The 20,993-nt window shown below is 40.0% G+C and overlaps 1 long non-coding RNA gene across 1 annotated transcript in view; it reads left to right on the forward strand.

Moving 5' to 3' along the window:
- LOC117200543 (uncharacterized) overlaps positions 1–20,993 on the forward strand; it is a 112,264-nt gene that overhangs the window by 71,278 nt on the left and 19,993 nt on the right. The window contains exon 2 of the long non-coding RNA XR_004482128.2: positions 9,834–9,876. This is a non-coding gene — a long non-coding RNA (uncharacterized LOC117200543). The remainder of the gene's footprint in view (positions 1–9,833; positions 9,877–20,993) is intronic.

The raw sequence follows: 20,993 nt of genomic DNA on the forward strand, positions 1-20,993 counted from the left end.
CCTTCCCTCCTTTCTATCACTCTGGGCAAGGCTAGGTCATACTCTCATTTTTTTCTCCTGTGTACTTTTTTTTAAATAAAAACGTCCTTGCTTCTAATCTTTATTTTTACATTGTGTCATCCACACTGCTTCTGAAGTTATCTTTCTAAAGCAGTTCACATTTTGCTAAACTCTTAAGTGAAAGCCTTCATTGTCTTAACGTTATGTAAAAAATAAGCTCAGTAGCTTAGGAGAGTTTTCATAGACTATTTCATTGTAGTCCCCACCTATCTTTCTCTTCTCATAGCCTAGTATATGTCCTTTTAAGTAATTCATACTTCATACCTCCCTTCCTTTTATCATGCTCCTCCCTCTGTCTTCTCTCTTCCTTTAAATTAAGATATGCAATCACAAAAGTAAACGAGGGAGGTCATCCATTTAACATGACAAGGACTGAAGAAGACTGTGGAGATTGGAGAGCACGTGCTAGTGTAAAGAAGATTTTTTTTTCCGGTCCTGTGGATTGTTGCCATGTGGGAATGTAGATCCTTTGTCTTGGCATGTTTATTTTTCAGGAGAACCTGAAAATTTGAATTTTTACGTGAAGCTCCGGTAGGCATATCTGCAAGAACCAACAATCGTGTGAGTTTATCATATGTCCAGGATCTACTTGTGTAAGAGCATCTCTGACAGTTTCAGTGCAATAAAACCCTAGAGAGGCACATCAGACATCCCCCGAAGAGAGCAATTTGGACATTCCATGTGCTACATAAGGTTCCAGATCCCTCTGCTCATTATCCAGTGGGGGTCAATGGCCATGTTCTACGTACTACATGTAAGCAGTATAGCACTGTGGTAAAAAAATATAGAGCAAGGCAGCCATCTGATGATTCTCAAACGTTGGAAGCTGAAACCTGCTCACATTCCTGCCTCCTGAGAGATCTGGGGGGAGTCCCTCCATTTTCCCAACATATGATGGCAAAAGCAGCTAGCTACCTGTGGTGACCCAGATCCAGTGATCAAGGGAGAATGCAATAACGTACTGTTTTTCTGAAGTGGTGGAGATGGGTAATTTACATCTTCTAACAGGGTGACCCTGGATGCAGGGCTAACCACAGATTCCTGACCTCAGGATGATCATGTCTGACAGCTTTATCACCTAGGATGTGGCCAATGCTATGAATGAACTCTTTAGAAGGTAGGTTTTGTGGACCTTCATACCCAGGTTCTGCATTCTCACCTGGTCACCTGGGTAGAATGGGTTAATCCTTTGACTAGAGAATTAGAAGAGATCTCAGAAAAGTACATGATGAGTCCAGAGCATTAGAATTCTCTGATTTCTTGGAACTTATAGACTTCTACAAGGCTAGAGTTTTGCCAAAACTCCTACCATAGTACTTAACCCTCATATTGGAGTGGGGATGTCCGATGCGCCTATACAAGTAGTGGCTTGCTGGTTCTCTCATGGGTACTTGAAAACAACATGTCACTAGGTAGGGTCAACAGTGCCATGGGTGTGGTAGGGCCAGGTGCCTAGTGCTTGGGTCACCAGTCTGAGAGACGGCAAGCAGACCACTACGAAAATAACCAAGACCTCTGTTGGGGGAAACCTCCTACTCCTAACCCCTATACTCCTTTGGATAGTCTCATGATGGACTTTCTTTCATATCTTATGTCTACTCTCCTCCTATAGTCATGAGGATGGACACACTTTCTTAGATGGCGCACTTTATCCCCTGAATGTCACCATTCCTCCGTTCTCCCCACATTCATGATAGTTTCTGCAACTCTTGTGATGAAGGAATATGTTCGTCTCCTTGAAATACCAATCTTCTGGATATCAGATACTTGGTCCAAGTTCTTATCTTATATTTTGGGAGCACTGTTCAAATTCCTTCATGTCCACCAACATGTTCATCATTGCTTGCTACAGACTGATGGCCTGATAGAACAATTCAACTGCTCCTTCAGGAATGCCCTATTCCTACTTACCCTACACAATCATGACTTCTTCAGACACTGCAGAATCTGTACAGGACTACCCCCCTACTCATCCACCCACAGTACCACCACTCTAGCAACTAACTCTTCCCTCATCTCAGGTAGTTAACTACTGCCTGTAGAAGTTACGGTCCACTCAGAAGGACTTACAGGATATACTCTAGTAATCCTAAGAACCACGTATAACACAATTTGCCCATCACTAAACCCTAGGAAAGGTCATTTGACTAAGATATGGCATCTGGTTTGTTCTCAAGAAATAGCTGTGCATGCTTACAACTATAGGATTGGTCCCTGGAGCCTCATATTTCCTTTCATGGCTATCTTCCGTGAATGGCCTTTTAAGCCCCCCATCTCTGCTCCAGGAACCTGGTAATTACTTTCTGCCCCATAAATATAGCAGCGGTGCTTCATACCCCATGATGGGAAAACGTGAAAGCAAGTGATGAACAGCAATGCCTGATCCAGGCTAGCTCTCTGCTTATGCTACGGAGATGTTCTCTACTATCCTCAACCCCAAAGAATTCTCATCACATGGCCTGACTCAAAACACACTCTCCCAAAACAGAAGATCCTAAAACATAGAAATCCCCACACCCCTTCCTTGTCCATGGTAATCCTTTCCATCCATCACGGCCCAGTTCAAATCGTCACTTGATTTGCCAAGTGTTCCCGCCCACCCAGTCAGAACTAATGGATCCTTCCTCTGAGCTTCCATAGGCATCTACTGTAAGGGGAGGCAAAGAGTGGCTACCAAACTATACAGCCTTCACAATGTGATGGCTCTTGTACAAATAAGAAATATTATCTTGTTTAATCTTCACAACCACACTGTGAGATAGTATTTGTAGCTCCCTTCACAGGCAAGAAAACTAAGGCTCAAAGAAGTTATTACAACTTGCTTAAGATCACATAGATATTAAGTAGCAGAACCAGGATTCATAGTAGTCTCTCTCACATTAAAAGTCTATGTTTCTCTCTATAGCACAGGTTTCCAATTTATTTCATTTCTTATGTAATATATCTAGTCTTCAAAGTTGCAAAGTCAATTCCCTCTCGGGTCAGGTGGGTAATATAATTGTGAGGAGTGGTCAAATGTAAATTAGCAGAGAATGAGCTGGAGAATGCATGCCTAGCTTAAAACATTCAAATTCGACACTCAACAAAGCAAGCCAACAAAACAAGGCTGAAAAAATTTGCCTACAGGCCACGAGTTTGCAAACCCTGGTTAAACACCTGATTCCATGACTAAAGTAAAATCTTCAGGGCTGGGCCTGAAAACTCCTCATTTTAGCAAACCCTCAGTGTCTTGTCCAGGCCTCTTCCCAAAGTAGATACCCAAAAGATGTCCACTCAATTAATTGAAAAAATGAAAAACTTGCCTTTAATCTTCAAATTCACAGTAATTTTGTTTCTATAGAATCTATTTATACCAAGGTAATTTAAAACTATTAAAATGGTTTGGTTAAAATCTAACCTCTCTCAACCACCCATCTAGAATTTTGAGGTAAGAGATGAGACACCAAGGCCAAAACTTACAGATTGGTCTGATTCCTCTTTTTTTGGCCTCAAACATCACAAAACAGACGCTTGGTTTCACAGTGGTCCTGAAGATGTGGCCTGCTGAACAGGACAGAGTGGTTTCACCCCTGAGATGCATTTTACTATCCACAAGCTCTGCTTAAATGAGGGTATTACACAGTGAAGCCTTGAACGAAACTTAGGTGTGTCTCATGAGAATGCCAGTGGGAACAGTGGCTCTGGCCAGTTCTTCATTCTATAGGTTACCCATCCCCGCTAGTCAATACATCAATCTGATTGGCCTCAAGCAGAAACCCTGGTATGTGGTTTTCAGAAAATGAAAGAGAATTGCTTCAAGGAAACAGAGATCCAAAAAACTGTTGCTTACTGTTGGTTTTCTGGCAAGGAAGATTTATGGGTAATCTTATAAAAATTATAAAGCCTCTGAGCGAAAAATAAGTGCCTGACCCAAACTAGAGGATGAAGAGATTATTTCGTCATTCAGGAATGTTGTTTGCCTTCATGTTCTACTATTGTAGACTTTGTATAAATTTACACATACTAATTTTCTCGGTATGAAGTTCAAGGTTGTTCTTAATATAGAAGGCTCTACTTAAGGCAAAGTTTCCAAATTTATCTTAAAGGAGGAGAAGGATAATTGTCCTGTAATGATTTTAAACCCATGCTCATGGGTGGAGTCATTTCAAGCAAATACTGATACATTTTGGAAATCTTCCCAATAAACTTTGAGGTTTTGAAATCATTTATTAACATTCTGTGGCTACATTAACTACTATTTTTAAGGGCAACCACAACGATTGACCATGTGCAACTGGAAATCTTAAAACTCTTTCCTTATGTTTATTTAAGTGTAATTACCACATGTTTTGAATTAAACTTTGTACTACTTTGCCCAGATTTCTTCAAATAAACTTATCCTTAGACAGACAAATACAGTATGCTAATATAATATGTAGGACAATCTAAGTCTGTAACATTAACTGCTTAGTTTTACATCCTTGCTTTTAGCATGCATCCTGGGACTTTCTCAGTAAATCAAAGACTTGTCTCAGTTCCTATCAGCAGTACTGGAGATGTTTTGAGTTTTCTCTTGATCCTGGGATTGCGATTCCCCAAACTTCACCCCATTCCCTGATCCAAAAACATGCATCTTTCTGTACTTTATTTTCTCATTGTACTTGCATTACATATTTTCTTGCTAAATTAATATTCAGTGTTTGGATTATTATGACCATGTAAATATATAAGTAGGTAAATATGTAAATATGACCATATATACAATGAACTCTATATTATACTAAAGTATATATGAAATCCTTTTTATTTTCCCTGAAATTAATGATTTCAGTGTTTTAACATGGACATGCACTCTGCACCTCATTCTTTGCTGACTTCCATCTGGCCACTTTGCACACTTATATTACCCACCTGAAGTAATATTCCCTGAAGGAATTGTTTTCTGTGATCCTATAATCCGTACTAGTACTTTCTGAAAGAACTCTAAAACTCCTTTCAATCTAGTCTAATACATCAGGTCGTCTGTTTAGTTCCTATTTTTGTTTCTCTTAGAAATTCCCTCTTGGAATCCTCTAGCCTCTCTCTCTGATCTGTACTGGTTGTTCTCTAGACCCACTGCACAACTCTTGTCTTGCAACATCTGCTCTAGGAAATGGTAGGTTACAAAAGTTCTCAGTATCCTTTACCCTTACCTGAATCCCCACTCCTTACATTGTATCTTCATAGCTCCTCCCAACAGGCAGTGGAATTTATTTCCCTGCCCTTGAATCTTGACTGGCATCGTGACTTACTTTAGCCAATAGAATGCACCGGAAGTGATGATGTGCCTCTTCCTCTAGGCTCACTTCCTCTTTCACTCTTGGAACCCTGCTGCCCATGTGACAACAATCCCGGTCTAGCTGGAGGATGAGCAACCATGTGGAACCAAGATGACGACCCCACTGAGGCTGTCCTAGATTAGGTAGACCCTAGCTGATCCAGAATTTGATTGCAGACACATGAAACCATCTACGATCAGAACTACTCAGCTAAGCCTAGCTCAACTGGTCAACCCACAGAATCTCAAGCTAAATAAATAGTTGCTATTTAAAACCACTAAGTTTTAGAGTACTTATACAAATTCTAATACAACCGGCTCCAAGAAAATGTGCCAGATGAATTGATGGGAGGATTAAAGACAGCATCTCCTAGGCCCTGGGAGCTGGGAATTTGATGTATCAGCAACAGTTTTGTTTCTAGAATATGTTGAATGTACTTAAAAAAAAAACAAAAACTTTTAGAGATAATTCACATACTATAAAATTCACACTTTTAAAGTATACAATCTAATGAATTTTAGTATATTCATAAGTTTATGCAACTATCACCACTATCTAATCCAGAGCAGTTTTATCACCCCTAAAATAAGTCCCATACCCATTAGCAGTCAGTCTCCATTCCCCTCTTCCTCAACTCCTTGCAGCCACTAATCTACTTCTGTCTCTATGGACTTGCCTATTCTGGACATTTCATATAAATGGAATCATATAACATGTGGCCTTCTGTTTGGTTTCTTTCAATTAGTGTATAATTTTAGGTCTTATGTTTAGATCTTTGATCCATCTTGCGTTAACTTCTGTATACAGTGTGAGGTAGGGAGTCCAATTTCTTCTCTGTAAGTGGGTGTCCGGTTGTGAGTACTCTTCTAGTTGAATGTATTCAGTGTGGGAGTGAAATTCTTCCCTAAGCAATTCTAATACAAGAGGCAGAAGTGGCAGCCCAAGCTCAGAAGTACTTTCTCGTAACATAATGTGAAGTCTGTATTACCAGACAGACCTCATCCTCAGGCAGCACCAAAGTTCCAGGAATGCTGAAGACAAAAGGGCAAGTGAAACTAAAGTAGTTTAATAACTTGGATGGAAAAGATAGGCACTGCAAATAATTCTTAGTGATTGGGTTCCCATGATTTCAAATTTCTAATCTTTGTAAGTAGGCAGCAATATCTGAAATGCACTCTGAGAAATGTGATAGTGTTTAGAGAGATCACCGAAATGGCGAATGAGTAGTGCCCTCATTAACATTCTGCTGGGAGATTTCACCCGATTTATTTTGAATTCACAGTTTGTGGATTCTGGATAACAGACATTAACTGACTGCATGTGAAGATGCTGAACCAAGCATTTTTCCATCTACTTTACTTCCCTCAGATGTTGAATTTTTGTTATATGGCCTTTAGCAGCTCTTAGAAGGGATTCTCAGAGTACACTGTCGCCTGTAGGAACTGTTGATAGAGGCTGGGGATCATCTTGTTTCCTCGATTTGGAGGTATTGGAGCCAGGGCTGTAATAATCTTGTGTGTCACATGAAGTCTTCAGGATCTTAGAAAGGGGACTGTGATATTGTGATCGACAATGAGAAATACATATTTGGTCTTTGTCCTGGTCCTGGCACAGAGAGCTTAAAACTCTTGGACTGTCCTAAGAGATGAGAAGGAGAAAGGTGTCTTTTGTTATGTTAATGATATGAAAAGTACCTAGGGATAGGGGTTGATTGCCAGTGGAACTAACCACGTGATTAGAGAAGTAGAACCTTCAATTCCACTACCCCCCCTCTGAAAAATCTGGAGATTGAATTCAACTACCAATGGCTGATGATTTAATCCATCGTGTCTCTATAATGCAGCCTCCATAAAAACCCAAAAGGTTGGGGTTCAGAGAGCTTCCTGGTTGGTGAGCACATAGAGATTTGGGGAGAATGGTACCCCAGTAAGGGCATGGAAATTCCTAATCCTTTCCTCTAGCTTGTCTTATGCATCTCTCCTATCTGGCTGTTCCTGAATTAAATCCTTTAATATGCTTTGTGATAAACTGGTAATCTACCGAGTAAACAGGTTTACTGAGTTTTGTGAGCTGCTCTAGCAAATTAATCGAACCCAAGAATGGGGTCATGGGAACCTCTGATTTATAGCCAGTCCGTCAGAGTCACAGGTAACAACCTGGACTTATAATTGGCATCTGAAGTGTAGGACGGTCTTGTGGGACTGTGTCCTTTACCTGTGTAGTACAATACTATCTCCTGGTAAGTGTCAGACAGTTGAGTTGAATTATAGGACACCCAGCTGGTGTCAGAGAATTGCTTGGTTGTGTGGAAAAACTTACATCAGAATAGGGTTCAGCATCTGAGGGATGCATACAGAGAACTGGCACTGAACTGAATGCCACTTTTAATGTCAAGAAGGAACTACATCCATTCCAAGGAGAGACAACCCAGGATGGAGCTGCTGAAGGAACAATAATAATAATTATTTTTTAAAATTAATTTAATTTTAATTTTAATTAATTTTAATTTTAATTAATTAAATTAAATTAATTTAATTTAATTAATTTTACTGAGGCATCAAGAACTCCTTTACCTGACAGATGAAAGGATACTTGATTAAGGAGGACGTATTTTGAACTTTAAGAATTTCAGACTTAGGACCATTAACTCAACTTGATCAAGAAAAACTGATTTTTAACTTTAATGCCTTTGGACTTTAACTCGCAAACACTTTTACTCACAAGGGCAAGATAATTTGATTTGGACTTTCATGTAAAATGCAATACTTCTGAATTTTAATATGATAATGGGAGGGTATGTATATTAAAGTCTGTCATCTCTACATTGTTGACATTTTATTATTGGAGTATCTATATTTTCATGTTGTCACTTAATCTCATTGCTGACTCTCTCATATGTTATGTCAGACAATGTGCCTGGACATTATTTAGGGCCAAAAATAAAATAGTGAATGGGTTTTCAGCTTTGGGTGCAGAAGAAATTTGAAGTTAATTTACTTACTGTATCATTCAGACTCATTTTTCGAGCATTCTGAGGGGAAAATCAATATGGATCCCCAGTGGTCTCAGGAGGATACCTAAAGAAGGACTCTTCTGATAGATACCTATTTTCACCCCGGTTGATAGCCACCCCCGGCTCCCATCCCCAACTGACCATATACTTCATGGTTAAGCCCAATGTGTTAAGGGAAAAAACGCAAAGTTAGGGAATTTTTTGGAGAAATACTTCTCTCCTATTACAGATGTTTTTCTCCATATGGGGAGACCTCATATAGTATAATTCTTGCCCCCTTTCTCCCCTTTTGCTGATTCCACAGGGAAGGACCCAGGCTTCTCACTGTAGGGTGCTTGGTTTTTCAAAAGCGACATCCAAAAAGTAAGCATTCTAAGCACCTCAGGCAGAAGCTGTAAGGCTTATGATAAAGTAGCCTCAGTGGTCCAAGAACGTCATGTCTGTTATATTCTGTTCATTAAACAAGTCACTAAAGCCAGCTTGGTTTCCAGGGGAGGGGAGTTAGTTTGTACCTTTTGATGTGTGAAACAGTAGGTTTGTCCGTGCAAGGTAGGATTGATGGTGGCCTTCTCTGGAGCTTATCTGCTATACACGTTATACGTTTTCCCATCCTTTTACTTTCAACCTGTCTGTGCTTCATAATTAAAATATGTTTCTTAGGAACAGCATGAAGTTGGGTCTTGATTTTTTTTAATCCAAACTAATAATTTCTGCCACTTAATATATATGTTTATTTCATTTACATATAATTATTAGTATAATTGCATTTAAGTCTCCCATGTTATTGTTTGTTTTATACTTAATCCATTTGTTCTTTGTTCTACTTTTTCTCCTTTCCTGTTTTCTCTTGAGCAAATTGTACTTGTTTTAGTATCCCATTTTCTTTTATGTATTATCTTCATAAGTCTTTGTATTAAACTTGTTTTTAGTAATTGCTTTGGAGTGTACAATATGGATTATTAAACTGTCATCTCCTTTATTTTTTATATTTTTTTGGCCACACCACGTGGCATCTTAGTTCCCCCCAACTAACCCGTGCCCCCTGCATTGGAAGCATGGAGTCTTAACCACTGGACCTCCAGGGAAATCCCTGTCATCTTCTTTAATGAACAGCATAAGTACCTTAAATCTCAATCTCAATCAGCATAAATACCCTCAATCTCCTTCCACATTTTGTCGTCTTGTCACTTTATACTTTACCACGATGTATATTATAAATACCGTAACCAATGTTTGTATTTTTGCTTTAGTCAAAAAAATTTTAAAGAACAATGTGTTTATATGTAAATATAATCTATAATATCATATAAAGAAATCATATATGTGTGTATAATACATATTGTATAAAACAAATATGTATGTGTGTGAATACACACAAATCTGTGACAGATAGATGGATGGATAGATATAGACACCATCTCAAGGTGCCTGTCTCTCAGATCTCCTCTACTCCTTCTCTTTAGGTCTACTCCCAAGCACTGAGTGAAGACCCATGGAAAAGACATGGTGAGTGAGTGGAGACTTGCTTTGTGGCTGGCTGAGGGTTCTTTGAATTGCAATCCATTGTGCTTCCCCCATGAGGCTATTAAAAGGCCATTAGAATTTTGACTAGTAAGTCTATGGTGGATCCCTCCTCCTGCTGCAGTTGTGCAAGGTATGAGACTAGTGCTCAGTCCTTTATTTATTTATTTTCTCCTGGAAAGTGTTCCTCACTCTCTGGAGTATGGGTTATTTGGGTTTCTTTGTGTCTGCTTCTGACGGGTTTTAAAAAACTATGATTTTGCAGGTTTTCCAGCCTTCTGTTGTTGTTAGGGTTTTGTTCCTTTCTACATATGAATTAAAGCAGAATTTTCCAAATTCCTTAGAATTAAGAGAATTCACATTTAGGTTTCCTTCAACCTCAAAGGCTTTTTTACTCTTACTCTTGAATTTGTCTAATTCACATATATTGCTCAAGTTTCAACTTCAATGTCCTTTCCTTATGAGAGACTTCCTCTAATAATCCTTTTATTTCTCTTCTAATTGTAAATCATTATCTTTGTGAGATTCTCAGTAGTTGTCATAGTGATGGGGCTAATACTCTGTGATTAATGTAGCTGTCGTATCAGAAAATAGGAACAGGACTTCCCTGGTGGCTCAGTGGTTAAGAATCCGTCTGCCAATGCAGAGGACACGGGTTCGATCTCTGGTCCGGAAAGATCCCACATGCAGTGGAGCAACTAAGCCCATGCACCACAACTACTGAGCCTGTGCTCTAGAGCCCTCGAGCCGCAACTACTGAGCCCGTGTGCCACAACTACTGAAGACTGCCCGCCTAGAGCCCGTGCTCTGCAACAAGAGAAGCCTGTGCACCTCAATGAAGGGTAGCCCCCGCTCGCTGCAACTAGAGAAAGCCCGCATGCAGCAACGAAGACCCAACACAGCCAAAAATAAATAAATAAATTTATATTAAAAAAACCCAACCCTCTTCTCTCTTAAAAAAGAAAGAAAAGAAAAGAAAATAGGAACAGATAGGGGGAGAGGGGATTTTCTGGATAGTAGCTGTGTTTTTGTCTGCCTTGCATTCTATTTGATGTCTTTAACTGTCAGTGGCCCCCATTCCTTTGGACAGATGCTTCTCGCATCTGAGACTTGAGGGACTGTTATTGTACAGTGCCTCCCAGTCACACCTCTCTTCTATTCTAGGTGAGCAAGTGATGGAGGCCGAGCCAACCTGAGAACCCTAGTCCTAGTACCAACATCAGTATTATTCAATACTCCTTAGGTGCAAGACACAGTCTCCCAACTTAAGCTTAGTCAATAGAGGCAATTCATTTGTTTATGTCACTGAAAAGTATAAGAAGTTTGTTTCAAAAATTGAATCACAAGCATTTTTTCAACATGTGGGTTTCATTTAGTAATGAAAATAATGAATGTTAACTTTCTATTCTTGTATTATTTTAGATGTTACATTATCTAATAGGTTCTTATAGGCATGATAGGTCAATGGCTCTGGTTTCATTACTAATTCTTTAATGACTGCTCAATATTCTACAGTTATACAATAAACTGCTGTATACCTTCTTTGGGGGGATAGTAACTTATACGCTAAGTGGGAAATACCAGAACCTCTGCAGTTCATTAAAAAAATCAGATTATTACGGAGAAAGCATATCTGTGACAACAATAATTTCTTTTATTAATTTCAAATGATCTAGTTTTAGGGACTCAGCATCAACAGAATGCAACCTGTAGTGGGATCCATCTACCTTCCTTTCTCTTTTTCTCCCTTCTCCCTTCTTGAGCTCCCTTCTGTTTTCTCTCCCTTATTTCTCTCTCTTTCCTTTGCTTTCTTCTCATCCACATCTTCCCTCATTTCCATTCCTCTTTATTACATATACCCCATTTCACTTTTATTAGGATGCATATAAAGGAGACAATAAAACTCAATAAAATGGCAACTTACTAGGACAGTGTAGGCCGATGAAGAATCTCTGAAATGTTATAGCCTATTCTGAGGGTGGGCCAGTTTCTCTTAAAGTCATTTAGTGGAAGAGAATTTCCCAGGATGAAGATATGGCTAAGCCGGATAGGCTCTGGGACAGGGTTACTGCCTCTCCAGGGCTCTCCAGTTGGTGGGTTGTGATGATAAAACCAGCTCTGAGTAGAGGAGATTTTCATTTGATGAGTGGTCTGAACATCAAACTTAGTGGTTATAAAATATTTGCTGCTGAAAGCCACAGAGCATTGATAAACAGATCCTGGACAGCTGAGTTATTGCAATCTACTTAACATGAGGAGAACAAATTATGAGTCAAATGTTCCTGTTTAATAACCCTACTCAGGGCAGAGGGCTGCTCAAGGCTGGCATTAACCCTGCATGCACTGTGTCTGGCCAAGATCCCGGCAAGGGCTGTGCAGGATGGAAGCGATTCAGGTGGGTTTGCCATTAGGTACTAAGGTACGCAGAGAGGAAATTTTAAAAGGCCCATCTGGTAAAGGAAATAAACAATTTGTAAAACTGCTGTATGGTATCGAATACACTACCAAGACCCCTTCTGTGGTTTACATTTCATCTTCCTTATATTACACGTGTTTAGGCTTATTAAATCTTGGCCTCAGCATAATACTGTATGCTTTTATGCTGTTGGGGGAAGGGAAGGAATATTTGTCTGTTCTCTATTAGTCATTTGAACCTAGGTCAGTCAACTCGGCCCAAGTGCTATAAATACTCTGGTTGAAATCTGACTCCTTTTCTGTACTTCCAAGATTATGCTTTTCTTTAATGTAGCCAGAAAGGAAAGGCTTCATCTCACTCATGGGAAACAGACTTGAAATACGTTTCTTGTGAGCATTGTTTTAAAAAGGAAATGAATGTAAAATAGTGTTTGTTTCTTAACTGGCTCCCAAGCATGCACTCGGGGGTATGTGTGGAAGGTACATATGTACGGAGGGTGAGTGAACAGTGCTGTGAGTGGGCAGTGAGCCAGCGGGGGGTGCTGCCCTTGACCCGAATGTTGTCCTGAGCATTTTGCTTCATCAGGGCTCCGGGGTGGTATTTGAGCCTTAGCCAAGTTGAGGCATCACATCTCTGTCCTGCATCTCCACTTCATTCACGAGCACCCCACACGCCCACGTGCACCTCCTCCAGCAAAAACACACACGTACACGTGTGCGTGCACACACATGTACTCCAGACTTAGGCTCTGACCGCTTGGGAAGCTTTTACTCCTCCAAGCCATTTTCATTCTTTCATTCTTTCATTCTTGACCCCCAGGGCTGAAATCACTGCTGGAGATCTACCTGCAGAATCCACACACTCTGCTGGAAAAGAATTAGAAGTAAAGGTATGCAAAATACATGCTTCAAAAAAGTGCACAGAACCAAATTAAGCCCCACAGTATTTTTCTCTCTATTGGCATACTCCCAAATAGTTCCAAATTGGTTTGCCTGAGTCAAGAATTTCCTTAAATGAAATGCTCTGTGCTGGGAAGGCTTTTAAGACCTCTTCACCTTAAAGTGCAAACCTAGAAAGCAAAGTCTCGATTTGGCATGCCACTTAAAACATGATTAGTGGAGCATATCAGCAGGCTAGAAATAGCTGCATTTGTGAACCTCATGTTCTCTAGCTCTTGACTGCCAGCCAAGCCCCAAATCAATCCCAAAGAATGAAAAATAAGATAATAATGAGAAAATGGACTTTTCAAGCCAAACCCCAAGAAAGCATCTTAGTCTCCGTAAGCTGACTTTGGGCCACATAAAACAAGAAATGGTGACTCTGTCCTGTCTTTAAACAATTTGCTGTGTCACTACACACACACCCTCCCTTCTCTTTAGGTCTTGGTTTCCTTTTCCGTAAACCGGGGACCCATTTTGCTAACTTTCTCCTTTGGAATATAATGCATTCTTATGTCTAAATACCTGGTGCTTCCCATCTGCTGGGATATTTTGAGGGGGAAGGTTTTTCAGAAGCCCCAGATATTAAGCTTAATTCCTGTTCTGAGTTGGTGTAAGGCACACTTGATTTTTTTCCTTCCCGTTGAAATATGTCCTGTACCTTGCCTAGGACAAGCTGTTGTAAAATGTTTCAAGAGCTCTCTTTTGTTTTGAGGCCGTACTTCCTTTGGTCTGAATCTGAGCTGGGTGGCAGGCGAGCGGACCCACTTTTAACTTCTCCCTACAGAGCCGGGTGGGCGTTTACTGCCCCTGTTTGTTATGGAGGATCAGCCATAAATCAGGGCTCATTTTCCATTTTCTCCTTACTGATGGAATTGCTGGAGGAAAACAACTTGTCTCTCAGGCTCTTGGAGCCCTGCAGGATGAAAAGCTGCATACAATAAAAGTTGTTTTGACAGAAAACTGACCCAACATGACAATGGACAGAGAGGGGGATGACGAAAGGGAGGGAGAGAGAGGGGACACGCTTTTCTGTTTTGAACCAAGGCGTGCTCTCTTTTTTCTTTGTTAAATTACTTTTTCATATGAAGGACACAAAGGGAACGGCCCCTACTGGCAGCCAGGAGGCAGAAAACAAACCCTTTGAAATTTCTAATTTGTTTATAGATGGTCCTCCAGGAGCCAGCTGGAAAATAATTTTGTCTGCCAGAGACAGGGAACAGCTACCCGAGGGTGTTGTGGTGAAAAAAATGACTCTCGAGTTTTGGTCCTTGAATGTCTTATGGTTCAGCACTCAGCAGTTGTTCTGAAATGACTCATCTGGCAGAGAAAGAAAATGAAAGAAAAATCCCTCCACTACTCTCTGGCCTGAGTCTCGAGGAACGTTAGCTTCTAAAAAAATGTTTTTTGATTTGGTTTTATACTGTGTGTCAATTAATTGTCGAGTTACACAAAAGTTTGTGAAATCCTGTCTGCTAATATGTCTTTTCCTCTCTGAGGAGGATTATTTCTGTGGCTACTTCCCAGATCAGTCACTTCGCCCAGTTCAGGCGACACTGTTTTCCCTCTGTGGTGTGCTAACAATTGAGCTCCTTTTCTAGATAATACCACAGAGTCTATAGACCTCTCATGGGCAAACCTAATCTGAGGGTGTTTCAGAATGCGGATAAGACATAGGTTTGGAGATAGGGATCTCTGTTCTTGAACATAAGCGGGTTTCTAGAAGTTTCCCCCTCAGTTTTGTTGTTTATGAAATCTGGGCTAGGATCACCTTTCCTGCATTTATGGTGATGTGGAGATACCCTCACACCTGGTATAGGGCAGCAGCAATGTTTTCACAGAAACTGAGATCACTGACTTGGAGGAGAATGCCTCAAACAGTCCTTTTATCCTATAGATTAGGAAACTGAGACCCAATGACTTGATGAAGGAGGCATAGCTGTTTAGGGCAGACTTACGGTTAGAACTCACATCTCAACTGTTAGCCTACAGCTGCTTCCACTATTTCTTCCATTCTCATGGCTTTGGCGATGGAAGTAATTTTAGGTAATATGTCAATTTTACATGAATCTCTCTAAATCCATAGATTTGACCCCTCCCTGTAATCCCAGGAGAGGCCTAACTATTTGCCATCTGAAGCTGAAAGAGTAAACTAAGTGGGTCCGTGCTATTACCTGCCTCTTTTTGACTTTGGGGTGGTGAAAACTACTGAAATCACAGTAGCAGGAGAATGGTACAACCACGGCTTTCAGATCTCCAACTTCTTCTGGGCTCTCAGTGTTTCCTGATTATCCTTCTCTGCTTGCCTAACGTGCTCTTTTTTTCTCAAGCCTTCATTCTCCTTCAACGTGTTATCCATTCCCCCAATTTCCTGATGATTGTCAGTCGATGACCCCACTCTGTATTTTACAGAGAAAATGGAAGCTGTTCACAAAGGTCTCCTTCAAACTCCTGTCTCTACACCCCGACACTTAACACCTCTACCCATCTTGCTCCCCTTCATATTTCTGTGAAATATGTACCATTTCTCGTAAATAAATGTTCCGTCTCTACTGAGTTCTTTGTTCTTGTTCTTTGTGCTTGTTTCAGCGTGCTCAGTCTAGTCGCTGTGCTCTTACTTTCTTGATCCTTAAATTTATTCTGTTTGGTGATTCTTTCCGATGTATGCTTAAGCCACTCCCACTGACCCTGTATCTCCTCTGGCTCCTGATTTACCTTTCTCTTTTCTTTCACAGCAAATCCTCCTGAAATAAGAAGTCTGTATCACTGCTTCCATTTTTTACTGCCCACTTATTCTGCAACCTAAAGTATCTGGGTCTTACCTCTGTTACCCTTCAGAATCTACCCTTATAGGTCCGAAGACATGAGCTTGTGGCAAAATTCATTGGATATACACTTCCTAGGCATAATCATATTTAACCCATGGGCAACGTTTGACACCAGTGGTAACTTTGTTTATCTTAAAACAATCTCCTTATTGAATACATGGCATCATATTACTCATGGTTTCCCCCATAACTCTCTGGCCATTTCATTTCAGATTTCTTTTCATCCTCATTTTCATCTGCCCAGGTCGTTAGTATTGGCATTGGTTAGATTTTCTCCTAAACATATAATCCTATCCGTTTCACTGTGTTTAATTTTCCACCCATATCCTGGCAACTTCCAAATCTTCCTTTCCAACACATATGTCTATTCTGAATTTCAGACCCAGTTATCCAAATGCCTACAAAACATCTCTATTTGGGTGTTCTGCAGGCATCTTCAACTCGATACAGAACAAAGCATCCTTTGTTCTGAACCTGCTCTTTCGCCCATGTTACTTATCTCAGTGAAGGGTAACATAGTTCACCCAGTTGTCCAGGCCAGTATCTTGAGATTCCTGCTTGACCCCTTTCTCTAGCACTGCTTCTCATCCAAAGTCTCTAAGCCATTTTCACACAACCCTAAATACTTCTCAGTTCCATCCAATTTCCCTCATGCCTTAATCCCGGCCACTGTCTCTCTTGCTTGGATTACTCCATAGACTTCTAATTGTTCTCTTTATGTTCTGTATTGTTTCCAATTCACTTCCTATACTGCAGCGAAAATGATATGACTAAACCAAAAATCTATCCAAGTCATTGTCTTTTTTGACTACCTCTCCATTGCCCAGAAAAGGGCAATACTTTGACTCCTTTTATGTGAGTTACATGACCCAAACTCTACTTATCAATTCTACTTCATCTTGCCTGTTTTCCCTACATATACTCTTTAATCTAGTAAACTTATTTTATTTCCTGCAATATGCCTTGCTTTTTCTATCTCTTTCAGTCAACAAGGGTTTACTGAGCACTTACTATGTGCTAAGCACCTTCGCTGTTTTCCCTGCCTTCACTCTTTCTTTCCTTCACCCTACTTTTAATGTAGCTAACTCACTCCTTGGACTTTGCCTGGGAAGTCTTCCCTGATACCCTTTATGTTAAGGGTTCCTGTTCTGTGCTTCCATAGCAGCTCAATTGTCTTCTATGGCAGTGCTTACTGCTTTCTTTATAATTGCTTGTTTAATTTCTAACCAGTCTTCCCCACTAATTGTATGGGGATAAGGGCACAGACTGTTATCTGCCTTGTTCACTATTGTGTCTCTATTGTCTAGAACAAAGGAGAGGCTTAGTAAATATTTATGGAATGAATAGATAAGTGAATATTTTAAAAGTTTGGAGACAGAATGTGCATAATATTGCTAACAGTATCACCATTCAACTGATAATAATAAGATGACAGGCTTCTCAAGGAGTTAAGAAAAGCTATGTTTAAATTTTATCCTTTCATTCTGGAGGTCTTTAGAACATTCTCAGAAAGACCTGGCATAAGGGAAGGGTAAGATGAGATAATTTGTTGACCTGGCACATTTATAAATGTCTACAGAGCACCCTAAATTAGCCCCATATTGACATAGTCCAGGGAGAGCCATGGCAGGTGACGTCATTCGTGTTCTCTTAGTCCCAGGAGCTAGAGACTCAGGGAACACTTATGTGGACATGATTCCCATGTCTAGCCCCTCCCTCAGGTGTATGGGGGACAGAAAGAATGCAAAAGGAAAAAGAGAAAAGTAGAAAAGGAGCGCAGATAGGCGGTGATTGTAGAAGTTTTGCAAACTGTATGTTTTTAATCTTTACAGCTTAATTTCAAAGCCTACTGGGCAGTAGCTTGTCCAAACTGTGATACAAGATAAATCAACATTCATGGCAAGGTTGCTAAGTGCAAGGAGGTCTTATTAGTGTAAAATCATGTAAAGGAGCAAAAATAAGGAATGACAGAAAATAACTTTATAAGAGTACAAAGTTAATGCACACAGGAACAAAGGGCCCAGGGCTAAAAGGCAAAACTTAATATTTGTGTCAGGGATAGCATGGTGATCATTCATTAGACCGATAGTACATTGCTAATGGGATCAGAGCTAGCAAAGTAGCAAAGATTCCAACATGATTATTCTACTAGGTTATTGATAATGTGTGGCTATTGTAAAAAATCCCCAGGAAATATTCACATATCAAATCTAATGGCAGATCAGATTTAATAAAAGCTATCCTGTTTATTGAGTTCTATCATACGTCATAAACTATGCTAAGACCTTATAAACGTTATTGGGTTTAGTCTTCATGTCAACCTTGAAGTAGATATTATTATTCCCATTTCACATACTGACTAGTCAGTGTGTCAGGTGGGAATTATGACTCCACAGCCTGTCTTCTGCGGGGCTGTGCTCTCCAGCCATTCTCCTAGTTGATGTACATTTAATTCTCGCACTAAGGATCTCAGAGCATATTTCAAACCATAAGATTCAAGTCTCGCTGAAATAAAACCCTCTAGATTTTGGAAAAGTCCTTTTCTCAACGTGTCACATGTAGGGTGGGGGTGATGGGGTGAATGTGAGGATGAGGAAAGAGACTGAAAGTGAACTCTCTTTCCTTCCCACCCTAAGTTTGTGAGTCCCCACTTGGAGTGATTTGATGTGCTTTGATAAACCACTTGTCCTAACATGTTATCTGCAATTTATATCATCACTTCAAAAAATTGGGCAATATTACTAGAAGATCTCTGCCAGTACATCTTGAATGGATAATACTTTAAACTAGCAATTAAAAAATGCTTATTGAGAGAGCTCTATGTTTCTCATATGCAAATAGACATTGAGGCATAGTTTAAAGCAATATAAATTCTGGCAAGACGTATAAACATATGTTAGACATATAAATGACAAAATAAAATACAAAGAAATAAGTACCATGCTGGATATTGTAGTGGGGGTTGATTAAGCTGGCCCTTCTATCATCCCTTCCCCTTTCTCTGGTGACAAAGTATCTCCTTCTTGTAGGGAATCCATTTTGTTCATGACCCTGAGTTTATCAACCTCAAGTATGAGTCCAAGACTGAGACTTAGCCAATCAGAGAGAAAGTACTCCACTCTCTCATCTCTCACCTCATCCTGGATTCATTCAGGAATGGGAATGTGACTCAAGCCAAGCCAATCCCATTCTCTCTCTCGTGAATTTGAGTCTCAAGTGAAATGGCACGGGGTGGGGGAATTGTTTCTTTCTGGCGGCAACACTCTGGAGAGATGACCCATTACTCTCTACCATCAAGATTCATATAACTACCCTGTTTCAGTTCTTCTAGAGGAAGGACTGTCGAATCTGAATGAGATCCTTGCTGGGTAGAGTAATCTTGCTTGTAAGTTTTTCCCTTTCATCACTTTAAATATGTCCTGCCGCTCCCTTCTGGCTTGCAGAGTTTCTGCTGAAAGATCAGCTCTTAACCTTATGGGGATTCCCTTGTATATTATTTGTTGCTTTTCCCTTGCTGCTTTTAATATTTTTTCTTTGTATTTAATTTTGGTAGTTGTATTAATATGTGTCTTGGTGTGCTTCTCCTTTGCTTTATCCTGTATGGGACTCTCTGTGCTTCCTGGACTTGACTATTTCCTTTTCCATATTAGGGAAGTTTTCAACTATAATCTCTTCAAATATTTTCTCAGTCCCTTTTTTTTTCTCTTCTTCTTCTGGGACCCCTGTAATTCAAATGTTGGTTCATTTAATGCCCCAAAGGTTTCTGAGATTGTCCTCAATTCTTTTCATTCTTTTTTCTTCATTCTGCTCTGCGGTAGTTATTTCCACTATTTTGTCTTCCAGGTCACTTATCCGTTCTTCTGCCTCAGTTATTCTGCTATTGATTTCTTCTAGAGAAATTTTAATTTCATTTATTGTTTTGTTTATCATTGTTTGTTTGCTCTTTAGTTCTTCTAGGTTCTTGTTAAATGTTTCTTGTATTGTCTCCATTCTATTTCCAAGATTTTGGATCATCTTTGCTATCATTACTCTGAATTCTTTTTCAGGTAGACTGCCTATTTCCTCTTAATTTGTTTGATCTGTTCAGTTTTTACCTTGCTCCTTCATCTGCTGTGTTTTTCTCTGTCTTCTCATTTTGCTTAACTTACTGTGTTTGGGGTCACCTTTTCGGAGGCTGCAGGTTCGTAGTTCCCATTGTTTTTGGTGTCTGCCCCTAGTGACTAAGATTTGTTCAGTGGTTTTTGTAGGCTTCCTGGTGGAGGGGATTTGTGCCTGTGTTCTGGTGGATGAGGCTCTATATTTTCTTTCTGGTGGGCAGGACCGTGTCGGAGGTGTGTTTTGGGGTGTCTGTGACCTTATTATGATTTTAGGCAGCCTCTCTGCTAATGGGTGGTGTTGTGCTCCTGTCTTGCTAGTTGTTTGGCATAGGGTGTCCAGCACTGTAGCTTGCTGATGGTTGAGTGGAGCTGGGTCTTAGCGCTGGGATGGAGATCTCTGGGAAAGCTTTTGCCGTTTGATATTATGTGGAGCTGGGAGGTGTCTTGTGGACCAGTGTCCTGAAGTTGGCTCTCCCACCTCAGAGGCACAGGTCTGACACCTGACCTGAGCAGCAAGACCCTGTCAGCTACATGGCTCAGAAAAAAAGGGAGAAAAAAAGAAAGAAAGAGAGAGAGAGACAAAGAAAGGAAGAAAAAAGTAAAATAAAATAAAGTTATTAAAATAAAAAAATTATTAAAAAGTAGTAAAAAAAAAACAAAGAGAACCTTAGGACAAATGGTAAAAGCAAAGCTGTACAGACAAAATCACACAAAGCAGCATGCACATACACACTCACAAAAAGAGAAAAAGAAAAAAAATATGTGTATCTATATATAAAGAAAAAAAGGAGAGAGCAACCAAATCAATAAACAAATCTACCAA

Source organism: Orcinus orca, chromosome 3 (genome assembly GCF_937001465.1).
Source record: "Orcinus orca chromosome 3, mOrcOrc1.1, whole genome shotgun sequence".
Classification (NCBI taxonomy): Eukaryota; Metazoa; Chordata; class Mammalia; order Artiodactyla; family Delphinidae; genus Orcinus; species Orcinus orca.